At 38.0% G+C, this 18,613-nt stretch overlaps 1 protein-coding gene across 4 annotated transcripts in view; it reads right to left on the reverse strand.

The window, feature by feature from the left end:
• The window catches only part of sez6l (seizure related 6 homolog (mouse)-like), a 68,601-nt gene that overhangs the window by 23,651 nt on the left and 26,337 nt on the right, over positions 1-18,613 (reverse strand). The gene's annotated exons all lie outside the window — the stretch shown is intronic.

The raw sequence follows: 18,613 nt of genomic DNA on the forward strand, positions 1-18,613 counted from the left end.
GGGGACAAACTGATTCCACGTCAAACTGCTTTGTATGCAACACCAAGAGGATAAGTTTGAGAGCCACTTTGTGCTACACTAATGTGTCCAGTGGCTCTCCTGGTGGAGACAAAGCTGGTCAAACTTGCTGGGACCCATCTGGATTATGGGAAATGAAGGAATTTGTCATGAGAAATGTATGCAATTAGCACGCTCCATCCACAATGCGAAAGAAAAGTTTAGAAGACCAAAGAAAGCTATAGGTGGCTAAGGAATGTTCTCGAAGGTTAAAGAAATGTTAGAACCTTGTTTAGCCTAGAAAAGGATTAAACATGTTCTAGAATAATCAGATTTTAGTTTGTCTTTAAACAGATTAATCTTCCAAGGTTGTCCCACAACAGAAGGGAAGCCATTAGAAACCTGTTTCTAGTTTGGCACAAGTCACAGAAAGTGCTGTAATCAAATCAGACATAAAACTAAACTTTTTGTTCAACAATCAAAACTTTAAAGAAGGCATAAATCTAAAACGGCATATAACACTGAACACTCCCATCCCCACAGTAAGAACATGATGCAGTGGGAACGCTTTTCTTGGAAGAGAAGGAAGTCTAATCCAGGTGATATGAAGATGGATGGAGCCAAATACAAGGCAATATCTGATACAAAACCCATAAGAGGTGGCAAAATACTCGAGTCGGAGGACAGGACAGCAACAGAACATACATCCAGGGTTACAAAATAATAGATTAGATCACAGCAATTTTATCAAGGTGGCCCAATTAAAGTCCAGACCTCTATCCAATTAAGAATCTGTGGTTAAAACTTAAAAACGAATATTAACAGGAGCATCCAATCTAAGGAAGATGGAGCAATGTTACAAAGAAGAATGGGTTAAAATGTCCGTCTGCACAAAGTTGGTAGAGAAATACCTCAGAAGATGCATAACGGTAACAAAAACTAGTTTTAAAAGTATCAGGCAATCATTGTACCATTTTCATTTAATTTCCTAAATATATACAAATTTGTTTCGGTGTTTCACAAACATCCAATAAAACATGTTGCAGTTTGTGGCTGTCATAATGCAAAAATGTCAAAAAAGTTTAAGCTGGTTGAAAACTTTTCATAAATGATGCCATGTATATATAGACGGAGCAGCCAGAGCCTAGATGAGCTTAACTCCACATTCCATACACACAAAATGCTGATTATACACACAGACACAGCGCAGCACAGAAACCAGGCAGTAGAGCATGACAGGAGTCAACCCCACATGTGGGAGGAAGAAGGTGTAAAAAAAAAAAAAAAAAAGAAAAGCATAGACAGGGAAACCGCTCTGCCATGCATTCTAAAATGCCATCTCCAGCAGCTTGGTTCAAAAACAGCACACAGCAGCATTTACACCCACACACACACACGCTGACACACGCGCCTCCAGTATGTACGCATTCACACATACCCCGCGTCTTCCCACTCACCCCTACAACAACAAACAGCAGGCCTCCTTAAACTGGAGGAAGAGTTTATAAAGGTTGGAGTCGTCGAGTTTTACGCAATTCATAAACTCCTGCAAGAAAACCATTAAGACCTCCAGAAGCTCTCTCCCTGTCGTTTTAAAATAGATGCAATGATATGTTTTTGAGCTGTCAACAAGAGCTTTTTCTGTCCCTTTACATCTGGAGATATAGATATATTTTTTTTTTAAAAACCTTGGGCTTGTTCATTAATGTTAAAAAAAAAGCAAGGTGTGTAAAGCCCAATGAGTTCTCTTAGCCGCTTCAACTTCCAGTCGATTAAAGAACCACAGAAGCAAAAACAAAAACACAGCTACAGGAAATGTCTATAGAGGAAATGTCAGCATAGAAATCCTAAACGAGATCCTCTCAGATCCCACGGACCCATTAGTGTGAATGAATACTGATGATTCTAATAACCCTGTCAACTGTCTGCCTTGAGTTTCAGGAGTTGTTTCCATTACAAATGTGTGCAAATCTTTGTCTATTTCATCAGAAACTTTTAATCAGTTATACCCTTCCTCCTCGCCCTTATACTGTAACCATGCAGATGAGTTGGTAGATAAAATTTCAAGTATCACTAATTCCATTGCTCCCATTAATGTGAAGGTTGTGTCTGGTTGGAGCAAGTCTCCATGGAGATATGCGCAAACAGATTAGCAAGACGACTTTGACGAACATAAATGGCATTTATGTTCTAATACATTTGTATACATTACTTATGAAATGTATGCAGAAAGACTGGGTAGCTACGCACACGAAAACATGCAAGGGAAATGTTCTTTGCAGAAATCCTAAACGAAAACATGAACAATACTCGAGCTTTAGCTCACAAACCCTCCAATGACTGAACCACCTGCAGTCAAACACAACCTGACATGAATTTGCCAACTTCTTTGCAGAGAAAATAAAAAATGAGAGGGTTAATCTGCACATCAACACTACATCTGTTACCAGAGCCATGCCCAGACTGGACTTTTATAAAATAACAACAGTATTTTAATCACTGAACAGCTTAGCACCACAATACATTAAAGACCTGCTGTTGTATCATAATTCAGACATCAGAGGAGGCATCAGTCTTATTTGGCGTTAGAGCAACAAGACCCGCCTACTTAGGAACGGCTACATATGCAGCATTTTGGGGAAATTGTAGTCGGCCATTTTACAGAAGAGCTGTGGATTCAACACACAACTTTTTATGAACAGCAATGCTGTGAGAGCTCTGGTTGAGCCAGCTGCATATTGTCCAAAACAAAAAAAAATCCTTCATCCTCCTACTACTTCCTGTCGTCTTCTTTGTGGTTTGAGCCAGTAGTAACATCCGGCTGTTCATCATGTGACTCATGTGATGCAGAAAAAAAAATATTTCCATTGCAGTTTTGCAAAAAAATACAGCTGAAATCCACCTTATCCTAACACAACATTTTAATCAAAAAATTGTTCTGTTTCCATTAAGCAAATTTATTTTCGTAATTCCAATTTGCACAATTCCTATGATCGATGGAAGTGCAGCTGGTGTTCCACTCGAGTCAGGATGGGATACTTTACCGCTAACATTTTATTGACTTTTTTCTCCATTTTAAGAATGAAGTTACCAACTGGAGCTGATCATCAGAAAGTCTGTCTGTCTGATGAGTGAAGCTTAATTATTGTGGACAGAGCATCTGATAGTTAAGTGATGTTATTATTGGGTCAATCCTGCAACATATGGTGCATAAATCTTGCACCATATGAGCCTTACATATGCTGTTTGTGGGTTGTGATGCTTCTGATGTGGAATTCTTTAACATTCCTTTAACAACCAAAAAAGAATAATAAAAAATAAAAAAAAACATTAGCCGGCTCACTTAGCTTCAGATCAAATGGTGCATGTTACAGCATCAATTGCGAGAGAGGGAGATGCAGGAGCATTATTTACCAAAGCAGCTTATTTCCCTACGCCTGTGAAATGTTAGGCCGATTAATGAAAGTGTGATGGCGGTTTTCTTTCAACGTACGACGCGTCTCTGATGTGCAGAGGCAAGGAACAGGCGCACCTATTAATACTCGTCCTCAACTTCCACACAATGCCGGATTACACGACTTTGTTACCCAGCTTCATGGTGGCAGAACATTTTCAGAAAAAGTCCTGACACTTTGTTTTTTTAGGAGTTCTCTTCATTGCTTAGCTTTATCTGTGATTCGGCTCCTTATTGACAGATCCACAAGTCACATGTAGAGTTCCTCTGAGTGACGCCATGCTGACTCCTGCAAACATTTGAAGTGCTCATCTGATCTTCGTTCCAAAGCAACCCTGAAACCAGTTTAATAAAATATGTTTTATTATTAATATTAAGACTAGTTTGTCAGTTTCCAGTTGATCTTGCCTCAAGACGATTTGAGTCTGGAAAACCTGGAACCTAATTCCTGCATCTACAATCTTTTGGCAATTAAATGACACTGCAGCACATGTGTCAAACTCAAGGCTCAGGGGCCAAATCTGGCACACCATAGGTTTTTAAGTGGCCCTCTAGACTCCAAATACATCAATATGCCCCTCCAGGTTTTATTTTAATCTGCAAAATTAACACAAAATCAACAGATCCCCTCATTTTTTTCTGATTTTACTGTGAGTTTTTCTGAAAATTGATCAAGAACATTGGGTTTAAGTGACTGCTCCCTCAGCCTTACTTCGTGTCAAGTGATTGATAAGGTTATTAATAAAGTCACATTAGCGCAAATATCGTGAATAATTTCTTACAAATGTTTAGAAATTAGCACCAAAAAAATCTGTGATTTTGACTGCAAAAAAAAAACAAAAAACAATCACAAAATCTTGGATGGTCTGATCAACGTGAAAAGATGTTCAATATTATTTAATTTTAAGAGACACTTATTGATTGCTGAAACAAATAGCTGCTTATTAATATTTTAACAGCTTACTGGGTTTTATCAATACATTCTGCCACATACATTCGGCCCTTTAAGGACATTCAGATTTTTGATGTGAGTTTGACGCCCCTGCTCTACTGGCTGATAAGCAATGCTTCCTCTAATAATTAGACTTTCATCAGTTTAAACTCAATGTTATATCTCAACCGGGTCTAAAAAAAGTTTTAAAAAACCATTAAACACTCAAAATGTCTGCGGCACTGGACCCATAAGGAGGCTACGCAAACTGCTGACTGGAGCTGTAATCTCTTTGCTAAGCAGTTTGATTCTGACAACAGAGAAGCAATTTAGAAAAGCTCGACTGGGCCCATCTCATCCATGTTTATCTTTATTGCCAGCTTTCCCTTCTTCCTGAAAAATGAGATCTCAGATCACCTTTTATTGTGACTAACAAGCAGATCCAATGTTTTTTATGATTTATCCCTGTAAGGTCAGAGAGCCTCAAATCAGCGAGCATTTTTCTCTTCGTTGCTTTAAATCTGGATTTTAGTCTTAAACAATGGCTGATGTTAACATCCTTAGACAAAAACAACATTGAGATGTAGTGCTTTCACAGTGTTGGTGATGAATGGTGTTTGGACCATGAATTATTGCCTCAAAAAGTCACTTTCTGAAAAAATTCTGCAAACCCTGCATGTGTTTCTAGACTGTTACGGCCAGGCTGAGAAAAAGACAAGTTAATTACGAGAATAATGTCATAAAATCGCAAATAAAGTCACATCAGAATTGTTTAATAATATTATTAGATCACAATAAATGTTACAAAAATAAAGACAAAGTGTTAGAAGGATAGTGTTATGGGAATAAAGTCATAATACGAGAAAAAAAAAGTCATAAAATACGAGAAAAAAGTCCGATGACAATAAAGTTGGAACAATAGGTGAAAAAACTCATAATAGAGGTAAAGTATTAATAACTGAAAAGAGGCATAATAATACATGAATAAATTCATAGTCCAAATATCATGAGCAGAAAGTTAGAATATTACAAGAATTAAATCATAAGAAGGCAAACTAATACGAGAATAAACTTTAATGTTCCCAAAGTTAAAAATATCAGAATAAACTAAATATATTATCAGAATAAATTCACAATATCAGTAGAATGAATTAGTAATTAAAATACGTAATTAAAATGTGGATTGCTAAACATCTTGTAAAGTTATAGATTGGTATTTTTTCACTCATGGAACATGTTTAAAATTTTAGTATCATCAAATTATTATCAGTATCAGGACTTTAAAGCAAACAACTGAGTCTATTTAAAGGAAAGAGCTGCGGACGGACGAGCCAGTCAGTTCAGATGTTAACTATCGACGTTTTGCTCTCATTAAAACCACTTTTTCCAGTAATTTTACAACTTTCTTCTGGTACGTTTGTGACTTTATTCTGACTTTTGTCTTTCATTTTTTTTAAAAAGCACCCCTAAAGTCTGGCCCTTACATCGTCGTAGTTATCTTTCTGTGATATTGTGATAAAAAACCAAAAACATAATAAGAAAGCGCTTCCCTCTCCCACTGTGGGTGAGTCGACCCCGTCAGGCTGCGGTGTCAGTTTGGTGCCTGAACTCTACATCCACGATCTCATTTGCTTTACAGCGGTGACAGGATTTTCCAGGAAGTCATTGGTTGACAATCCTTTTGTCCTTAATTGGTCTCCTGTGTGAGTCCATTTGCATTTGCCGAGCCTTTGTTTTGCTGCTGCGCTCATCCCAATTACCTTATTTATGGCCATATTTCTGCCTTTGAACCGAGCTAACAATGATGTCTAATGAGAGGGACACACAGACGCAGACAGACGGCGCCGGATGGAGGGCTTGTTTAGACGGGATCAAAATGAGCTTTTAATGTGGTTTTAATATTGTAACGTGCAAAACAAATGAAGCTGCAACATCATTAGACAATAAAAAAGATGGATGTTGCTGCCTTTCCCTCGTGATGCAAAAATGAAGTTTACCGAATGTAGGATTCTTTCTCTCTCTCTCTCTCTCTCTTCAGACCGACGAGCTTCAGGACGGAACTTCACAATGCAAACAACGGCGAGGCATGTGTCGATTAATCACGTAGCCGCGGTGACGCATGACTAACTGGGTTCAGTCATCAGATGAATAATCGAAGCCCAGATGCTGAGCAGCCTCACAGATAGTTAGGAGTTAGATTTTAGTTGGATTCTTCAAACATTTAGCTGAGATCAAATTAGTGGTGGGAAGAAAAACAACAGCCATGTCTCTGTTTGAGAGGAATGATGGAGTGTGGTGAAAGAGAAGAGGAGAGTTGTGGGGCACTTTGCTCTCTCAAAAAGTCTGCCAATTAAAAGGCGAAGAGAGAAAAACAATATCAGAGGAGTTTGAGATCTTATTTCAAACCTTTGGATCTCATTAAAATTGCTTTGTTGAACTGATAGCTGCGGTCGCCGCCATCAAGCCGGAAGGAAATTCGCTCTCTGCTCACTTTCTAACAAACCGCTCAGGGAAAGGAGCAGCAACAAATCTGAGATGAGATGATAAGACAAATGCAGCTCTGATTTAAACCCTGAGCAAAAAAAAAAAAAAGACTTTTCTTCCTATAAACGAATTACCAGAAATCTCCACTTACAAACCGAGAGACATTAAGCTAATAACTTGAGATTGGGAGCAAATTACATCAGACAGCTTGATAGGAAAGGACTCCAGATATTCACTCTTCTACACCTGCATTATTTGGCATGTAGAAATATAATTTCTACAAACAGTGTTGGACTGTTGTTATTCTGAAAACATCTGCCAGTGGACATGGGCACATGATGAGTCCGAGTGGAAGGGAAGTTACATGCTGACGCAGCGGAACGAGAGCCTCATCTGTGTATCTGTATTATGAAAAACATATATTTACATAGTGCTGATTAAGTTGTTTAGCTCCATGGCTGCTGCGCTATTTATTTTACCAAAAACAATTCAGAAAATTGAAGTGTAGTTCAAACTGTATCTGCTTGAAGATGATAAAGCTCAATCAGATTTATGATTTATTTATTAGGAAGTGTGAGATGATTTGAGAGGTTTGATTCATTTTAAGAAAAACTTATAACTAATGAAGGTCAGGAGGTATTTCACTTAATTACATAAATCTTAATGAATTAAAAATGTTTTTTCACCAGAACCTTGGTGCTCACATGTTTCTGGTACATCTGTAAATGTGACATACATTCGCCAACAACAGCGATGGACGACAATGCTGCTTCTCTCGGCCCACTGGGGGTTCATTTTAGCTCCAGTAAACGACCTGATTGGACGCTGGAAAAGACCATTGTGTTGAAGTTGTCCTACAAGGAGCTAGCATAGCAGCGAGGCTATTCTAGCCTAACCATGTAGCAACATGTATCCGCAACGCTAATGTCAGCGTCTATATTTCTAAAGGATGATCAGGTTGAAAGCTGAATGTGTAGAACAGCATCTGATGGTTAAATAACATAATTAACAGATTAAAAACAACATATTTCTTGTTGAGCTCATATCTATATTTATTCAATAATTTTGCAGATGAGGAATTTTTGAATTTAAAATCTTGTTCATTTTGTCCATATACAGTTTCCAATTTAAACACAGTTAACTAATTGCAAACTCTGCAATTAACTCGATTAAAACTTTTACTCGAGTCCCACGACTAATAGTAAGATTTCTGTGGAAACAAAAAAATGCTTCTGTCATCTTTTTGTTTCCACTACGTCTTTTTGTTTCAATACGATGAGCAACCGTAAGGACTTGGGAAGCACCACACATTCTCGTTGCACTGGATTTGATTGAACAGCGTCTTTACTAACTTGCCTGAGATTGTATCAGAGAGGTGAGAGGTATTCTCCCAAACCACTGAGGACATCTTGTCTTACAAATGGTGTCCAAGAAGAGGGAGAAAAATAGAAACTCTCTGCACCGCCTCCTGCAGATTCTTCCTTTCAGTTACACCAGAGATGCTTTACAACGATAGGATTATTGTTGTGTTGCTACCTATAATGTCCTGGTAAAAGATAGTGAAGATAGAGGCAGAAATCACATGTGTGTTTGATCTTGTGAGGAGGTGAATGTCTTTTTTTTTTAACCAAAAGCAGCTCTTTATGACCAGAACTTGGGTGTTGTCAAAATGCCACCCACTGCAGGAGGACCTTTTGTCACATTAGTTTCTAAAACTGAATATAATGAGCAACAAAAGCATTAAAAAGGTGCAGAAAACTCTTCACAGTAGCGGCATTTCCATTATAAATGAAATTTCTGTCAACATTCTGCTGATATTGAAAAAACACAATTTCACAATTGTGCTGTTTGAATTAAATAAGAAACATAATTAAAATCACACATGAATAAGTTCATTCACATGATAAGTCATTGAAAAACATGATCTTCCTGCCACTTCCTGTTATTTTCTTCATGCTTTGCGCCAGTGGCAACATCTGGTTGTTGATCATGTGACTGGTATGATGCAAAACAAGTCTTTCCTTTGCAGTTTTGCGAAATACACCACTTGCAATCCGGTCAAATAGAAACATCTCAGCCCAGCGGCAAAACTTTTTAATGAAAAACTAATTTCTGCAAAATTGCCGTGTTTCCATTGAGCAAATTTATTTTTGAAATGTCAAATCGCGCAATTTTATGGTCAATGGAAACACAGCTATTAAACATCTGCCTTAGTTAGCAAACAGAGGATAAAAATGAAGAATCGCATCAGTCCATCAGGGACCAAACAGCATTGCTTCCAGCGTTTTGTTTCTTGAAGCGGCTGGTAGTTATTAATTTATTCTTCTGCTAAACCCATTGACAAAGCAAAACCCTCACAGGGCCTAATAACAGATTTATCTCCTATTAGACCAAGTTTTGTGAAAGCTGCAACAAGCAACATGCATTTTAACTCAAGAACCCAAAAAAAAAACTGCAACGAAGAAGCTGATTCCACTGATATTCCCTGTCGGTGGTTCTGGACTGAAACCGATCCGGGGAGATTCTCATTTTATTGCGCAGCTGTTGAGTCATCTCTCTCATCAGGAACGAGCGATAACCCTTCTGGGACGCTTCATCCAGGAGTTTATTCAGAGCTGTTTGCAGGTAGACACTTGAAAACCAAACACCATTTCATGCTTCATTATCCTGAAGGCAGCAGCCGACTGGGGCCTGTAGTTCCTTCCTGATGTACGACACGAACAAGTAATTCACATGAACAGCAGTATTTCTATAACGCTGTTTCAACCCAGACACACAGACATGGACGGATGATTTACAACCGCTCTGTTTGGACGTGTCACACAGCAGATGTCCCTGTGTGACCTTCAGCACCGACGTCTGTATCCTCCATGGTGTAAAATCTGCTCTTCCTTTTAAGAGGCGCATTACATCTGGAAACTGCTTCCCTTTAAAATCCATTTTGATGAAACTAGCGGTGGGACTTGATTGAAATTTTTTAATCGAGTTAATTACAGGGTCTGTAAGTAATTAAGCACAATTAATTGCATTTTAATCAAAAAAGGGCTTCAGGAAGCCCTGATCCTTCCTTAGAAATGTGGACTGTGGAGGTTGACATGTTTAGCATTGAGATGCTACTTTGGGCCTGAATAGCTGCACTGCTAGGCTAACTACTCTTAGCACAACCTGAACACAACAACAGTCTGTTCCAGTGTCCAATCAGATTATTTTTTGAAGCAGAAATTAACCCTCAGTGCGCCTGGAGAAGCAGCTTCGGGGTCCATCGTTGCTGTTAGAGGATGTAGCTTGTGCATCAGATTTATGGGCATACCAGAAACGTGCAAATACAAACAGTCCAGTAATACAACCGTAATATTTAATCAATTTGAATATGCCTTCCAATGAGGCAACCTGTAAACATGCTTTTCATTAAGCCCACCTTTCTATATTAAAAATGTTTTTATTGGCCTGCTGTAATATTCAAACCCAAATGTGATGTTTTCATTAGCTGTCGGTGGAAAGTCATTGTAATTAACAGAAATAAGGGTCTGAAAACATCAATCTCAGTGTAAATGTGTTTCACTTAGTGAAACGAGTTCCTCAAAATAATGAGATTTTCAATGATATTGTAATTTATTGAGCATGTATACTGTATATGTAGCATATATACACATACAGTATATGTTTGGTATAAAAACAATGATACACAACAAAGTATGGTGGTGGTAGCATCATGCTCTGAGTTAATAGCTGGAAGTGTGTCAGTGATATGAATAAAACTATGAACAGTTCAAAATACCAGACTGCTTGAGCCCCGAACCTTCAAAGGTATGTTAGGATGCTTCAAATTAAGATGAATTTAATTTTTCAGCAGCAAAACCACAGAAAATCATTTATCCAAATCAAAGGAAAAGAATTGCTACACCTGTAAGGTTTTTAAAGTTTTGAGATGACCTACGCAGAGTCCAGAACTTAATCCAACAGTGGAAATATCCCAAAGGGGAAGCTGACAGAGCAGATCCTCCACCAGCAAAAACTGAAGGTTAAAATATAATCAAAAAATGTATTTCTCCATTGTATATGTGTTTATTTTCAGTTCAATAAGCATGGCTTCAGAAAAACCTTTGATGCTGTCTTATTTTTTTTTTACCTCTGAAAAATACAATGTTATGTTTTTCTTCCGTTGGTGTGTTTTACCCTTGGTAATGACCAGAAGCAGTACATTAAAAGGTAGATAAAAAAGAAGGAACTTGTACCTCTGATTATAATCAAGAAGGTCGAGTTGATTTCTGGACATCAGTAGGATTTCAAGACAACTTAATTCATTCTGGAAGTCCAAAAACAGCCTGCATGCTGACAGCCGCAACAAAATGCCCAACTACTGTGCAGCATCATTAGGGTGGCTCTGTTTGCTGTGTGGCTCTAATGAACGAAGTCTAAAAGAAGGGACAACAAAAGCCTCTCATTAGGATTCCACCTGATCAGCCCACCTTCTTCTTGTTAGCCGGAAAACAACAAGAGCCACATTTCTACTTTAGCTTCTAATTCTAAATGTGCATAACGGCTACAAAACACAAAACACAGTTAAGATGGCAAATTGAGGGAAAAAATGTCCGTTCATATTGAAGATATTTTTGCCTTACATCTTCCTCACTTCTGACAGATACAAAGCTCCAAGCCTATGAGCTGTCACATCAAAATGGAAACCCTTAAGTTTCCATTTTGAAACTTAAGATGACATGTGCAGCAGTGAATCACCCCTGGCACTGAAAGGTGCTTTGTTTTGATCCATCAGCAGCCAAAGTGCTTCACATGTTGGTCAGACAGAGATGAATGGCAGGTGGCAGTCCGATGACAAAGCGATCAATCAGAGAAGGGTTTTCTGCTAATGCCCTACAAGTCAGAGGGAACGAGCAAATATTTCAGATGGCAGGTAAAATAAAAAACAAAATCATATGGTCTCGTCATAAGGCATAAGGATAGGGCTAGGTCTAAAGCATTCGTTGGTTCTACAACATAACATGTTACTCGGGTAAAAAGTGTGCAAAGCATCCCAGGATTTCTGCAGACACGTTGCATGTTTCCGTTTATATCCAGAAATTTAGCGCATGGAGGGCAAAAAGACGATTCTTTTTCGATTCAGTTAACCGAACGCAACCTGGAGATGTCGGAATTATTCATTCAGCACAGTGAGCCACGGTGAGGAGAAAACGCCAAAGAACAACTCAAAGCCACTTGTATGCTTTTTTAAATCGCTCTCTGTGTCGGCTACGCCATACATAGACCCATTGCCATGGCAACTGACTGACAACAGCTCCAATAGTGTATCAGAGTAAAGACCAAAAATCACAAAAAATATTTCCCACACAAAGAGCGGAACATTCAGTCCTTAAGTTTAATGTTTTCAGGCTTGATATGTATTTTGTAATTATTAATAAGTGATTATCTGAACAGAACAGTGGTAGGTTAGCTACCTAGCTACATCTGCTGCACCAATGATGGGTCAGAGAGTCGGTGCCAAAAGAACCCCTCTCATCCTGGTGAAAAATCTACCAAGAAATGTCAGGTATTTTTGCAGTTGCTGTGTTCCCATTGAGCAAATTTATTTATTTATTATTCTATTTTGTACAATCTTAGCTGCTTTCTTCAGAAGCTTTACTCATAACAGCAACAATGGTAATTTGTTGTATAAATAAAATTCGTATCTATCATGTTTAAAATATGGTAAAGTCAGAGGTCACTACAATAGATACTAGATACAAATCTGCATCACACGACTATGCTATCCTACACTGTCCTACACTGTCCTACATTGTCCTACACTGTCCTACATTGTCCTACGCTGTCCTACATTGTCCTACGCTGTCCTACACTGTCCCATTGTCCTACACTGTCCTACACTGTCCTACATTGTCCTACGCTGTCCTACACTGTCCCATTGTCCTACACTGTCCTACACTGTCCTACATTGTCCTACACTGTCCTACATTGTCCTACGCTGTCCTACACTGTCCTACATTGTCCCACACTGTCCCACACTGTCCTACATTGTCCTACGCTGTCCTACATTGTCCTACACTGTCCTACATTGTCCTACACTGTCCCATTGTCCTACACTGTCCTACATTGTCCTGCACTGTCCTACACTGTCCTACATTGTCCTATGCTGTCCTACATTGCCCTACACTGTCCTACATTGTCCTACACTGTCCCATTGTCCTACACTGTCCTACACTGTCCTACATTGTCCTACATTGTAATACACTGTCCTACATTGTCCTATACTGTCCTACATTGTCCTACACTGTCCCATTGTCCTACATTGTCCTACACTGTCCTACATTGTCTGAGGTGTTTGAATAATGTCCCTCCTAAGACCCTCCTCAACAGTTTTCCTGAACACAGTGCACTATGTATTATTTGCATTATTTGTACTATTTTATTGAAAATCCTCAACGACTTTAAGCAAGCAATAAAGTGATAAAGAAGTAGCTGAAATTTTTACATATTCTATCTTTCCTCCCTTGATTCGTCTTAAAGAGAAAAGCAGCAGCGACACAGAACTTCCAGACAGGTTCACAAATGTTTCAATGGGTTCACTGTGACTGTCAACGAAATAAAACAGGAATGCAATCATGACAGTCTGGTTTCACAGAAATGCCATTAGAATAAAATATATATTCCCAAAACAACAAGCGACAATCACCATCTATTGTTGAGGACAGCATTATGTGCTGATAAATTCACCTATTTCCACAAACTGGACCGAAATGACATTTTCTGATCTCTCTTATTCAGCTTATCGGGGAATTTCTGTGAAGCTTATTACTCCCTTCTCAGATGGTGAGGATGATAGCATAGCAGCTATGTTTCTTTCTCTCAGTGGAGCAGATTATAAGTTAGAAACATAAGAACACTGGGTCAGAAGTTGATCTTGATCAGTCTGGATGTGGAGGTTTTACAGCTTCTAACCTCTTCCACTGGGCCTGCTTGCATCATGGCGTCCCTGAAGTTCATTATTCTCTATTATTCTGATTCAGGAGTGCCTTATTCCAGCAGCACACAACCCGTACATGCAGCTTAATCACATCTTTCAGTGGTTATTGAACCATTTGGGCGACTGTGTTAAATTTCCATCTTGATTTCTGTCAAAGAACAAACTGCAAGGAGATTTTTTTAGCGTGTTATTGGAGTATAGTTTTATGAACTTCCTGACTGGTTCTGACTCAGAATGCACAGTGATAGAAATAAAGCTGAACATGTCAGACAGATCTCACCACCCACTTTATCTCCCACTCTTTTGTTTTTCTTTTTATTCAAAGCAGAATAACAAAAAGACACGCAGCTTTTCTCATTCTGTCAGCGGCTCTGACTATGTTGTTTGAAACTAAACCTTTTAAATCGCATCCACATTGTGAACCTTCCAAACAACCATCCATTGTAAACAGTCTGGGCTGGAAGCTGAGAAGAGGCCGGCAACAATAAAATGATTGAGCAATGAAAACCTGTGTGCACAGCTTCATTTGAGCCCTGCAAAGAACACAACACAACCCGAAGAATATCCATTTAGAGACTAAAACAACGACAGCACGCTCACTCTGGGTTCACCGGGCTGTAAAAACATTAACAGGGTTTTTAACTGGACTTAAACAATAATCAGGAAACAACTAACCAGCACATTATAACGTAAGGTACCCCACAGATGTTCACAAGTCATTTCTCCAACTCAAAGTGAAGTCACTAATGCCTGGACTAAACATTTTCTCATCAAATCCTTGACATGTAGGTCACCTCTAACCAGGGCCGGCTTTAGAACAATAAGGGACCTAAGACAGTCAGCTTTGGTGCCCCTATGCAAAATAATAATAATAATAATAAAATCTGCATTTTATTAATTCAAATTACAGTATATTAATAGGAAGGCCTACACATCAGCAGTTTAAAATGTCTCATGTGAGACGACTCCCAAAATGTGTAAGTTCTGAATACTGAAACTAAGTTCTGAAACTGTAAGTTCAGAATATGCAAATGTTTGAGTATCGTAAACAATAAAGAAAATGTGGCAATCTTAACAAAACAACACTTAATCTGGCCCTGGGAGTTTTTAAATGAAGTACAATGTAAAACATGCATTCATTACAAAAACATTCAAAGTCTTTGGTCTCTCCCCCAAAACCTGAAGCCTTGGGCTACTGCTCTTGTCAGCCCCTCTTAAAGTCTGGCATTTCTACAGGTTGTAAATCTGTACTTTAATAATTATCTCCTAATTCATTGACTCATCTTTTAATTGGCCATTGGGTTTATTGTCCAAAATCAGCTGAAGAGTGAAACTTTCCGATGGCAGTCATTTCTGAAAAGCTTAAAGTCTTACTGAAAATGATGCTGTTAAAATTCTGTAGATAAAGAGTAAATACTGTTAGACAAGGCACTGCATTGAGGAAGAACCTCTTATAGTGTTTTGAGTCGGCAACGTGAGATCACAAAGGCTCTGCTTGAGTGTGGATGATTTAGCATCCACTGTTGGAGGAAAGCAACGTGTCCATTTCAGCAAGCGGATGAGGTTGTGACGTGAAGGGAAGATCCAACAGTCCTCAGCGTCGGCTTCATTTCCCTGCCACTCCGACACAACGAGCCACGCGAACAACGTCTCAGTGAGACGATGAAAACGGACTCCTCGGCGGTTCCGTGTGTCTTCAGGGATTCTGTTAAACACGGAAAAATCCCAACCTTTTTGTTTTCTTTGTTACTTCCCTTAATTTGTATTCTAAAAGCTGGTGGCTGTTTAAAGAGTTTTATCAGAGCTGAGACTGGCAGCAACAGCATCGGGGACCCATTCTCTGTCGACCAAGTCTGTTCCCCATGGAGATGCACACAGCGATAAACACACACAAACACACACACATAAAGGGTGGTGGGGGGTTGGCTGTCTGAATGCTGCCTGGCTATGGTAGCTTTCTGCTGCAGTAAAGTGCAGGTCAGGCCATCACAGCAGAATAATAACAGATTTTACTAGAAAACAGAATTCTGGTCCAGTTTGGATTAAAACTAAGTTTATTTCATTTTAGATGCCATGTTGAGTTTCTGAGATGAATAATTTAGTTTTAGAATTATTAATCATGTTAGAATTTATTTTATTCAAACTAAATGAGTTGAGGTAAGCACAGACCAGTTCTGAAAGAAAAGACAATTTAAGAGCTTTTTTTTTTTTTTTAGCAAATTTGTTTAAGTCAGTCATGCATTACTTATGTATTAAATACATTCATATTTTTAGTTTTAATGTCACATTTGAAAAATTGTAACACTTTTTCAGACCACAGTAGGCAGACTGTTTGGATACAAAATAAAAGATTTTAAATATCAGGGAATGACAATCATATACAGTACAGACCAAAAGTTTGGACACACCTTTCTAATTCAATGGGTTTTCTTTATTTTCATGACTATTTATAAGACAATAAATCCCACTTATTAACCTGACAGGGCAGGTTGACCTATGAAGTGAAAACCATTTCAGGTGACTACCTCTTGAAGCTCATCAAGAAAATGCAGAGTGTGTGCAAAGCAGTAATCACAGCAAAAGGTTGCTACTTTGAAGAAACTAGAATATAAGGGCTATTTTCAGTTGTTTTACACTTTTTTGTTTAGTGCATATTTCCACATGTGTTATTCATAGTTTTGATGCCTTCAGTGTGAATCTACAATGTCAATAGTCATGAAAATAAAGGAAACTCATTGAATTAAAAGGTGTGTCCAAACTTTTGGTCTGTACTGTACATGTGGACAAAACTGTCTGTACTCTTGCTTAAGGCAGAAAAAATATATATTACAGAAACAACTTGGAACAGACAAATGTATTTACTGACAACCAATGAAATGAGACATTATGGTTCAACAGAATCAAATTTAAAAACAAACTAAATTAAACAAACGTATCCCGACTTTGTGTTTATTGAGATTTTTGGCAAACAATATAGTTATAATTGTCATTAAATTTCTTGTTTTGTCTCAGATTACTCATAAGAAACATCAGACGTTCCAAACACCCAAAGATTATACAGTGCAAATTGTTTTTTTAGTTTTTTAATGTCCGTGATTATCAAACTAGATCGGAGGTAGATTAATACTTCCAAAAGTTCCCATTCTTTGAAGATGGGAGTTTTAAATAGTTATGTTCACATGGAACATCTTAAATATACTGGAGATTCATCAGAAGAAAGGATTTCAAACAGCATTAAAAGCAACTACACTGAATGATGTTTCTCAATTCTACAATATATTGTGTTATATTGATCATGTATGTTTTCTGTATGTGTTGACATATTAAAGTGAATATCTTTTTGTAGGATGACTCAAACTATAATAAAAAACTGAGTTTGAGTTTCTTTGATGACACTTAGTGAGTATATTTGTGTTTTGTTGTAATCTTACTTTTTAATAGAATTTTCTTGCTCTTATCATCTTGTTTTATTTCACTGAATTGTACAGGACTTTGGTCAGCTTCTGTTTCAATTTGCTGCATTAATAAATTGGCATTGACAATTTTTGACTAGGTCATAGTTTCATTGGTTATTTTTTAAATAATTCTGTTGAAACACAATCCAAAAGCAATCTCTGATTTCTATTGATTAATTTTCAGATTTTTTATTTTATTTATTACTTTTATCAGTTTTGAGTTATTTCAATGACCATGGTGGTTATTTTATGGGGTTTTTTTTGTCATTTTAACAGAGGAGCATCAACAATTTTGTCCATGTGTGTATATAGTAATATTACTGATAACAACTGTTAGGTAGTTATTGTTTTTTTGTAAACAAAGTGGAGAATGCTTCAGCTGCAGTAATAATCCAGCGTTTTATTATTATATTAAATGCAGCAGAATCACAAATGGAGGTGCTGGGAATGCACACTGCACTGGTTTAATGATTTACTCTATGCTGACTCCACCCACCCCACTCACACACACACACACGCCCACGGCCGCACGCACGCACAGCCCAGTCAATGTTATCTTTAAATTTTTTGCTTGAATTGCAGAGTGGGTCAGCGGGTGAAATGACCTGAAACTGAAAGCAGAGCAGCAATCGAACTGACCGCCGAGCGGCGCGCACGCATGCAGCTCCCTCTGACACGCCTAACCTGCAGCCTCAGACACACACACACACACACACACGCACACACCCCTACATACACTGCACACAAGCTCATTAGCAGCCCTGTTGATTCAGCTTGTTGTGTATGCAAAAAAATGTCAAACCCATAAAGCCTCATTAAAGTTAATGATCCTCTCAAGTTTGGATGAACATTTTGAAAAGTTCCCAGCATCAAAGTAAAAAGATAATGACTCTTAATATCTGGTGCTTGTAGGGTTTGACTACCATATGAGTTTATGAACCATACTTCTGACAGCTAATGAGAATCAGCAGAGAGAGTTTTAACAAGTGTCAGGGTTTTTTTTTTTATCTGAAAGATGAAAACATGGTTTAAAAGGCAGAAAACCACATTTTATTATCTGAAGATGCAAAACAAATCCTAGTTTTCTTTTAAATGAACTACATCATGTATTAGTCCTTGGAAATGAAGCAAAAAAAAAAGAAGTTTATTCAGTTCTTTCAGTAAACAGACAACAAAAGTCATCAGCAAAACAAATTTTCCACATCAGAAAACTACATTTCTTTGACATATTCAGTAATAGTGACTACAGGAAAATATGCACCATTATTAACATTAATATATTAGTTTTGTTTACTTACATTACTTTGTTTACTTAG

The sequence above is a fragment of the Xiphophorus hellerii genome, chromosome 8 (genome assembly GCF_003331165.1).
Source record: "Xiphophorus hellerii strain 12219 chromosome 8, Xiphophorus_hellerii-4.1, whole genome shotgun sequence".
NCBI classification, from domain to species: Eukaryota; Metazoa; Chordata; class Actinopteri; order Cyprinodontiformes; family Poeciliidae; genus Xiphophorus; species Xiphophorus hellerii.